Source organism: Tachypleus tridentatus, chromosome 8 (genome assembly GCF_004210375.1).
Source record: "Tachypleus tridentatus isolate NWPU-2018 chromosome 8, ASM421037v1, whole genome shotgun sequence".
NCBI classification, from domain to species: domain Eukaryota; kingdom Metazoa; phylum Arthropoda; class Merostomata; order Xiphosura; family Limulidae; genus Tachypleus; species Tachypleus tridentatus.
Window position 1 is genome coordinate 37179283 of NC_134832.1, and position 10302 is coordinate 37189584.

Consider the following 10302-nt stretch of genomic DNA (forward strand, 5'->3'; position numbering starts at 1 on the left):
TTCATTTCACCTGAACGTATGGTGCATGGAGAAACTTAATAGCATTACTGCACATGGGTTTCAATACAAATACTTCTGAATGTGATTACACTTTACTGATCACTGTACTACTTAACTTGGATCTTGAACCGACCACCACATTACTCTCCTTGGTCTTCATACAAATACTCTTAAGTCTGATTACAGTAGGCTGACCGTTGTATTACAGTACTTCGGTTTCGAACCGACTACCAAGAACTCTACTAGGGTCTTGCTACAAATACCCTTGAATGAGATGGCTCTTCTACTCTGCTTAGATCTTGAGCCGACTACAACAATTCTTATGCATACTGCATGTAACATCAAACTATAAATTACTGAGAGATATTGAGCATCTGAATTTAGTATTCAAAAATTAATTTATAAAAGTGTGGTTTCTGCAATACGATCCAACACCCTTTCCAACTGAAAGTACATTTCCAGTAATTATGACAGAAGGATTGGCCAAGCGGATAGGGCACTCGACTCGTAATCTAAGGGTCAAGGGCTCGAGTTCCCGTTACACCAAACATGTTCGCCTTTTCAGCCGCGATGGCGTACAACGTGACAGCCAATCCCACTATTCGTTGGTAAAAGAGTAGCCTAAGAGTTGGCGCTGCCATTCCTCTAGTGTTACACTGCTAAATTGGGGATGGCTAGAGCACAAAACAGATAGGAGAATTATGGATGGTACACTTATATTTTCAATGTAAATTATATATTTATTTCTAAAGCACATACGTATTTTTAAAATGTCACTTGTTTCGTTTTAGTGTTGATTCAACTTCTGTCATGTAAAAAATATGAATTATAGGAAAATATACAAGATAAAATGCAAAAGTAGAGGAAATTGACCGAATTCTATCATTTTTAAGTGCCCTACACTTGATATGGATTATTCTAGGATTAGTTTAGACTGTGTCAGTCTGGTTGGATACTTTCTGGCTTAAATAATTATATTGTACAATAAAGTAGAGAATTAGTTTTGCCTTTAAAGTATTAATGAAACAAAGTGAAAGAGTTTGTTAGGTCATTTAGTTTACCAAATTGTTGAATCATAATATATCGTATCTAACCAAAAACAACTTAGGTGTGAAAAAAGATGAGGCCAAAAAAAGATTGAATGTGCGACTTACAGGAATGGAATCAAAATTGGCCACCAAACTGTTAACTACACTTGTAGCATTGATAAAAAAAATTACAGCAAATGTTAATTCATTAATTAGCTAGGCCACGTATTTGTTCAAATTAAGGCGAGATTGCGGGAGAAAAAATAATAAGCCTAAGTAATTATTGAATGAATATTTTCCGTAAAATTGTTATCAATGCTACCTGTTTGGACGCCAATTTTAATTTTGTTTCTCTAAGTCGTACGCCGAATTCTTGTTTGACCACACATTTTCACATCTAAGGTGTTTTTGATTAGATATCATACTTTCTGTCAATACACACCAACAAACTACAACAAGTAAGAAAGTGACACTCGATAATAACCTATATTAGCTTTACGATCACAACAATATTATTTAGAACAGACCTTTACATTACAGAACCAACCAGATTCTTGAAAATATGTGGAGGTAGGTTCTCTCTCTAAAACAGTGTTAATAGCTCCTTTTATGTTGTCACCATGAAATTTAGATTAACAATTTCTTGTCATTACCCCAAGCAATCGGTACAGTCATATTAAACATCACTATTCATGCTAATTGCTTGCTTAAGTTAATATTACGTCACTCTAATCTAGCTTTAATTAAGCTAGTTTCATAAAAGTTACCAAATTTGTGCTTAAACGTTGGCAATGAATAATCAATAATAACAACCCATCCATATGATTGTTTTAAAAACTTGAGCTAGAAACTGTTAATCTAATTTGCTTGGCCTAACCAATACTTGTATCTGCACGTTTTTTTCTTCTAATAGTGTTGCTGCTCTATATCAGCTGTCTTTAATCCTAATAACAATAAACAGTCTCTTAGATAAAATTATACAGAAACGTTAGATCGATAGCTCACATAGACTTGAGCAAGAATTGTCGTCATATTTGAGCGATTTTTGTTGAATAAATTTGCACATGTGTCTGACATTTACACCAAATAAGACTTCAAACTGTAGGTTATCATTGTTCCAAATTCGACAAAAAAAATTTAAAAGTTAAGCATATTTTTCCATCAAATAAAGTTTCCATACTTTTGTTGCGAAGAATGAAAAAAAGAGAGGAAAAAACGCGAACAAAATTGGAGAAGACATACCTTAGGCATTTCTTAAGGGATTATCTTGAAATTTAGTGAGTGAGGTAAGAACTCAGTATAGCATATCCACTGAAAATATATGGTAGTTTTGATTGTCACGGTCAGATATACAGAAGGTGGAATATCCCTAAATTATCACTCATGTTAATAATACAGTATGTCCTATAGCAGACTGTCTTGATTTAAACAAAAATATTTGATTTAATACTCTCTTCACTGTGGATACTTGGCATTATGTCGTTCGTAAAAGTGTGTTGTAGTAATAACAACCATTAGAAACGCACACTTAGAATCACATTAAAAGTTAGGACTAAATGATATATATATAATCAAGTTGACATAGCAGTTAAACTGTGAGTTGCGATACGATTATTTTTGCTATTCAAATAATCAGATTTATAATCAGGACAGTAAACATAATCATTACCTTAAGACGAAACAATCGTCATATCCTTAACCAGGAGCGGTCTTAGTCATTCTGGAACGCCAGACAGAATTCACCAAGTGGGACCTTATAATGACACGAAAATTCAAAAGTAGAGTAAAAGGTGTAGTATGGGGGCCCTTACATGCGTAGGACTCCAAGCAATTGCCCAGTTTTCCCAGTAGGTAATACCACCTATGTTCTTAGCAATAAAAAAATAATCTACATACCGGAAGCCGTAGTTAACGAATTATTATTCTTCCAACATTATAAACGCTTAGGCCAATAGAAAGTATTTCAAAACCGATCAGCAAATCAACTGAAGCTGGTGATTACCTTTCAAACGATATGCAGTCAATGCTCCAGTTATCCCTAAGCATGTTTAAAACGCATCTAGAATTTTGCATGCCGTTTCATTTTTATTTGTTTTATTACACTTTGTTATTCTACTGAAAGTTTAGCGTTAAAGTAAAAACATAAATATGGAAATATCTATCGTTCAAACTACCATATAATATTATTCGTTGATCCTAGTATGCTTTGTTGTTAATTTATAATACGTCTTCGAATATGTTTCTTTAATTATTCTGAAGCAATAACATTTGTTGTTTTTGATATTGTTTTCGATATTATCATATAATATTTCTGAATTGTTCTATAGTTATTACGATTCAAAACAAAAGCGAATACTCCTAATATCAAATAATGGCAACCATAGTCCTTTGGTAAAAAAAACAAAAAACTCTTTTACTAGTAATGAGTAATATTTAAAGTATTACTTGTAATTTAGGTGAAATATCTAAGTTTAGGCTTAATGTGCTAGTTTTGATGTAGAGTTTTTATGCAGTAAGATTTCATTAAAATAAATAAACTATATAACTAATTCACAACTGCTGTTTGGTAGTTCCTCAAACTTATGTTATTGGAATTTATGAATAACTTCATTTTTGTTCAAAAATTATTTATGATCAAATAGATGGTGTGGCTTGTTTGATTATTTATGTCTTTGTTTTCGTAATTAACAATAATCGGAAGAAAGACTAAGATGTTTTAACACCTTTAAAACATAACTTATATGTAGACGTTACGTTTACCACTTTTTTCCGATCTGTAAAGAAATAGTAAAAGTTTCTCAGTTTTCAATACGTCTTAAGAGTAAACTAAAAAGTATTTATTTCATAATGAAGCAACAGCAAGGTTATCAGGTTGCGTTTTAGGCATCTTAGTCCATAATAACATGGAGAATTTGATTATAAACTTTATAATTACAAAATATTAAGTTTTATGATACATTTGATAAATTTCTTGGTGGTTAATGCGTAAATCTGAGGTTTCTAACGGAGGACGTAGGGCAGATAGCCCGTTGTATCGTTTGCTCTACAAAAAACAAAGGATAGTTATCCAAGAAAAACCTAATTAAGATCCTAATCAGTTTTGCTCTTAAAGTTATAAAAACATATGAAATTTTATAAATAAAAGTTTAACAGAGTCGGGAAGCTTTTCAAAACGAAAAGAAACGTTTTTCCCCATCTGTAAGCTAAACAGTATCATAGACTGTTGTCTGAGGAGGTATAATCAAAGTGACCACCGAAGTTCTGAAGTTATCTGTATCTGTAGAATTGCTTTAATAAATACATATGATTTATGCTTGCAGCATGGTAATTTTATATTTCAGTTCTTCCAAGCAGAAAGCATTCGGATGCATATGAAAATCCCTATTAAACATTTCTGGTAAGACTGTGACGATACATCGATCGTTGTTAGGGGTAGTAGTCTATATAATCAATTAAGCTTAATTATTAATTAATAATTATTTTTTAGAACTAGATACTAATTACTAACTAGTTTTTATCCTCAGTTTCGGCTGTTAGGCTGTTGTTGTCTTTGGGGAGGTCCTCAGAATGATTACTGTACCATTACACAGAAGGATGAAAACTTATTTAGTAATTCCTATTTAGCTATAGAGAAAAATAATTAATAGTTAATTATTAGATATAGATATAGATTACTGACCACGACAACAAAATCTTTAGTATTTTCCTTATTATTATTTTTTTTCCATTTACTTAATTACGTTATAAACTCAAACTTTCAAGTAGTAACTTTCTACTTCTGAATAAACAGAAAGTATAAATGAACTGACAATTTGTAAAAACACATTTTCAGTTATTTAAACTTTTCATAACATGAAGCTTTAAGTTGTAAAGACTTAAGTAATTTTTGTTTATTACAGTTTAAAATAAAACGCTTTCAGATACTGAGTATATGACGAAATGCGTAATGGATCCCATACCACTTTACAAGATATAGTTCAAGAGGTCAAGGCGCGAAAGGATATTAAATTAAATACAAGACAGAGGTAGAGGAAATAGATCCAAAGTGACATTTACAGATATGTATATACTAAGAGCGACAAGGAGTGTATTTTTGATGACATAGCAGAATTTGTTTGAAATCAAGATGCATTATCACACTCTATGAGAAATATAAAACAGATAAATGGTTTTCTTGAATGTGTTTTTCGATTAAAGTAATTCCTTATGTGCTCTCTCTTCAGTAAATATCACATTTATTATATTTTATATTTTATTGTAGTCGGTAACGTTCCAAAGCCACCTCACTTTGTGTGCAGAAATTGTGTTAACAAAATTATTAACATATATTTCGAAATGTGCTGAAACTCCGTCTAATAGAATTCTACCGTTTTAGTATCTTGTCTTTGAAACACCGGTAAACCATTTTTAACTACATCGGTTTCGTTTTGTGTATTAAAACGACACCGTAAGCCTTAAGCTTACGTTAAACTAGAGTTTTTGGCCCGGCATGATCAGGGGTTAAAGGCGCACGACTCGTAATCTGAGGGTTGCGAGTTCGAATCCACGTCACACCAAACATGCTCGCCTTTTCAGCCGTGGAGGCGTTATAATGTTACAATCAATCCCACTATTCGTTGGTGAAAGAGTAGCCTAAGAGTTGGCAGTGGGTAGTGATGACTGACTACTTTCTCTCTCAGGTCTTACACTGCTAAATTAGAAACGACTAGCGCAGATAGTCCTCGTGTAGCTTTGCGCGAAATCCAAAAACAAGCTAGAGTTTTTAAAAAGCAAAACTGACACTAACGGATAAATTTCAACTTTCAAACTCTCAGAAGTTTCTCAATTACATAAAACAGTGATAGCGTCTTTACATTAACTAAACTGGGATAGTGTGGTCCACATTGCGTGTTTTTTTTGTTGTAACAGTTCATATGATTTGTTATGTTGTATTCATTTTAAGTAAATCATCAAAGTTTTCAAAATTTTAACGTATATTAGGTATTGATATTATGTGATTATGGTTACTTCAATAATAGTCATATTCCAGCAACATTCCAAGTTCGAATTTTGTAATTCAGTGTTTAACATGTAGGTGTTTGTAGATTATGTTTACATATTACTACACATTTAATTTCTAAATCCAACCATTAGTTACTTTACGCCAAACATGAAGCTTAAAAATCCTAATGACAAAACGGATAGAAGTTATCTTTAACATGTATGCTTATTTTCACTGTGTAAATATATTCAAATTGTTACAAATGTTATATAGTAAACCATAGATAAATTAGAAGAAAGTAGAGTTACGCACCAAATAACATCAAGAACTAAAAGTTGCTAAAAAGCTTCCTTTACACCTAACCTAATATGAGTTAGTTACTTTTTAATAGAGAAAGTTGGCTTTTGCAGTTCGTGGGGATGAGTGCCCTTATAAGTTAAAGTAGAATTTATTTTTCACACCACTTGAAGCTATATACTTGCCAGTTACGATTTGTGTTTTAGTGGAACTATTCTGAAGAAATCGTAAATTAAAATTTTGATTCCAATCTAAGAAAAATAATTTCCGGTGATTCAAGGTTGTTTGTTTCTAGTATTAAAATCTTCATATAAAGGTATTATTTTATAAAACTGTAAATGTTATATTTGTTTTATTGTTACATACAGTAAATACATTTTTACTAAACCAGAATTGAAAAAAAAACTTACTTTTATTTTTAATGCATGTAGTAAGTTTTAAATCTTATTTTGTCTTAACTTTTTTACATTTTAACATGCCTTTCTTTGCCCGGAACCCGGCATGGCCAGGTGGGTTAAGGCGTTCGACGCGTCATCCGAGGGTTGCGGGTTCGAATCCCGGTCGCACCAAACATGCTCGACCTTTCAACCGTGGGAGCGTTATAATGTAACGGTCAAACCCACTATTCGTTAGTAAAGAGTAGCCCAAGAGTTGGCGGTGGGTGGTGATGACTAGCTGCCTTCCCTCTAGTCTTACACTCCTAAATTAGGAACGGCTAGCGCAGATAGCCCTTGCGTAGCTATGCGCGAAATTCAAAATAATATTTAACCGTTTACATTAAACGATAAACGCCTAGTGTCAAGAACGCCTAACGACCTTGAGAGCAAAACGAAACTCGATACGATTGATTACATCTTGTTAAACCAAAACGGTTCTCTTCCTGTTATGCTACAACGGTATACTTCAAATAGAGCACAAAAGCAACTTTTAAAAACATTGTAAAATAAAGACTGTAATGTTGGAAGAGATTATTTACAAACATCTTTTTTTCTAGTAACGTCTCGTCAAGCTAAGCTAAATTTTTTTCCGATTTTTAGGCAGATGGGGTAATAATGAATGGCTGGCTCACTGGAACTGAAACAACCCCAAAATGAGTTTAAGCCCATCCTTTAGCCCTTGCATTCAATGCAAAGAGCACAATATTTATTTACTTCCTAAAATTGTTCGTTTGTTTTTTAATTTCGCGCAAAGCTACACGAAGGCTATCGGCACTGGTCGTCCCTAATTTAGCAGTGTAAGACTAGAGAGAAGGCAGCTAGTCATCACCACCCATCGCCAACTCTTGGGCTACTCTTTTACCAACAAATAGTGTGACTGACCTTACTTCATAACGTCCCCACCCCTGAAAGGGCGAGCAAGTTGGGTCCAACAAGAATTTGAACCTGCGACCCGTGATTACGGCTCGAGCATCCTAACCACCTAGCCATGCCATGCCCACTCCCTAAATATAATAACGTACATGCCTATAAAATGTAAGTTGCGTCTCCCCAATTTCTATTTGATCCATCCCCAACTTCTTCCAGGAAATTGCTAGCGCCATCTCTAGTTTTTACTTGAATCTCTATAAAACTGGAAGTTAAAAACGATCCGAATAAGACATTTCTTTAGATCACTGCAACGCTACAGATACAGATAATTTCTAAATTTTATTGTTCTTACGGGTTCTACTTCAATAGGCAGTGATAATAAAAAACTGTAATTAGATAAAAATCGATAAAGATACGCTCTATGCAGTTTACGAGATCAAGTTACTTCTATTTCGTTCAAAATTGTTATGACTTTTCTTCTGGGTGGCTGTGAGTGTCACATTATGGCTATAAAAATTTCAGAGAATTGACAATCGTAAGTTATTTGGTTTAGAATGTGCTGGAATCAGTAAAAATTATAATTTTACATTTTTTTTCTATATTAAATTAAGAGATAAACTTATTTTGGCCGGCATGGCCGAGCGCGTTCCAAGGGTCGCGGGTTCACATCCCAGTCGCGCTAAACATGCTCGCCCTTTCAGCCGTGGGGGCGTTATAATGTTTCGGTCAATCCCACTATTCGTTGGTACAAGAGTAGCCCAAGAGTTGGCGGTGGGTGGTGATGACTAGCTGCCTCCCTCTAGTCTTACACTGCAAAATTAGGGACGGCTCAGGTTTCTCCTCCTGGTTGGGGGTTGTGCAGTAAGCTAACAATCTGCTCACTTAAAAAAACAACCTGTTAATGAATCTGCAAGCGATTGCGGCCCTATGTTCCTTCATGAAATCGAGTGGCATAATAATAATAAACTTACTTTATTGAATAAATTTCAACACTTAAGGTTGTTTTTAATATGTATAAGAATAGTTTGTTTTGAAATTCGCGCAAAGCTACACGAGAGTTATCTGCGCTAGCCGTCCCTAATTTAGCAGTATAAAACTAGAGAGGAGACAGCTAGTCATCACTACCCACTGCCAACTCTTTGGCTATTCCTTTACCAATGAATAGTGGTATTTACAGTAACATAATAACGTCCCCAAGGCTAAAAGGGTGTGACGAGGATTCGAACACGCGCGTTACGAATCGAGTACTTTAACCACCTGACCATGTCGGGCGTATAAGAATACCTCCAGTTTTATTTTACATAATTTGTTAAATGATGTATTTTTTCTCCCTGTGGAAAGATGCACCCATTTAGAAGTGATACGGTTAAGCAAATCAGTAAAAAGAGAATTGAAATCCATAACAAGCAGAAGTCTATCATTGACAATTTGAGTTTATGCTTTGAAATACTTCGGAAATGTAATAGTTGGGAATATTATAATTAATAACTTAATGTTTACACAAGAATTAAACTATTTTGATAACAAGCTTTCAATCTTATTATTAGGACTATAATCAGTTTTGTTATTCAAACAGCTTTAAGGTGATGTAAAACTGATTTTGTGTTTTAATTAATAATTTTCTTTTCCACCATTCAAGGATAACGTTCAAGTGAAGATGAATTGTTAAAATTTCATTATTTTTATAAGAGCCTTTTACACTAACCACTAGAGGACGCTACATTTGTAAGTTTTATTTGTTTGATGCGTACTACTCTTTACTCTATTAAAAATGAAATACTTTTACGCATAAATTTTTCTTTAAAAAAGTATTGACATTTTCAAAACATAAAAACGAATATTCACTCTAATCTGAGGAATGCTAAACTTTTCTATGAGCTACATTTTATGATATAAATTAAAATGATTTTTTTTCATTTAACAGAATTAACTTATTGGCAAAGGGTAGTACAAATTTAACATATTTTGTGTAAACGCTTTATAGATTTCAAACAAAAATTTTTCTTATTTTTGAGAAATAATTACTTTAATAGTATACTTTAATAACATGTGATATCTTAATTGCTGCTATTGAAGGTAAAATATTGTGTGATACCTGTATTGCCAATAATGTAATTCGTTTTCAAGAAGTACAAAAACATTATTAATATGAAGTCTCTAAATTACGCATTTGATTACTGAATTACTTGTAACGTATGGTAAAAATTAGGTGATCGCATAGACAATTTAACAAGGAAAAAAATTATATTTTATCGTCGCCAGCTTACTGGAAGTACTTAATAAGGAACTTTCCTACAATTATACTATTATACGTACTTTCAAAGCAACGCAACAGATACAGATAATTTCTAAATTTCATTGCTCATTCGGGTTCTACTTCAATAAGCAATATTTATCATACCATTTAAGACATTGATGGAGGTGCTATTTGTTTCTAAAAGTCTTCTCGTTTTTTTTCAAATATTTATGTATAATTTCATAAAGAAAGAAAAAGAGGCCACTACAACTTTTATGAGAAGAATTAATCAGCAGTTGAATTGCATTGTCTTGAATAACTATTGTTTGTTTGTTTGTTTCAAAACAAATGACACAAAAGGCTATCTGCCTATTACCTGCTGTGACAATGAAACACCGAATTATTGTGCAATAAGAACTCAAACATGTCAATTACCTATTAATAACTTATTGA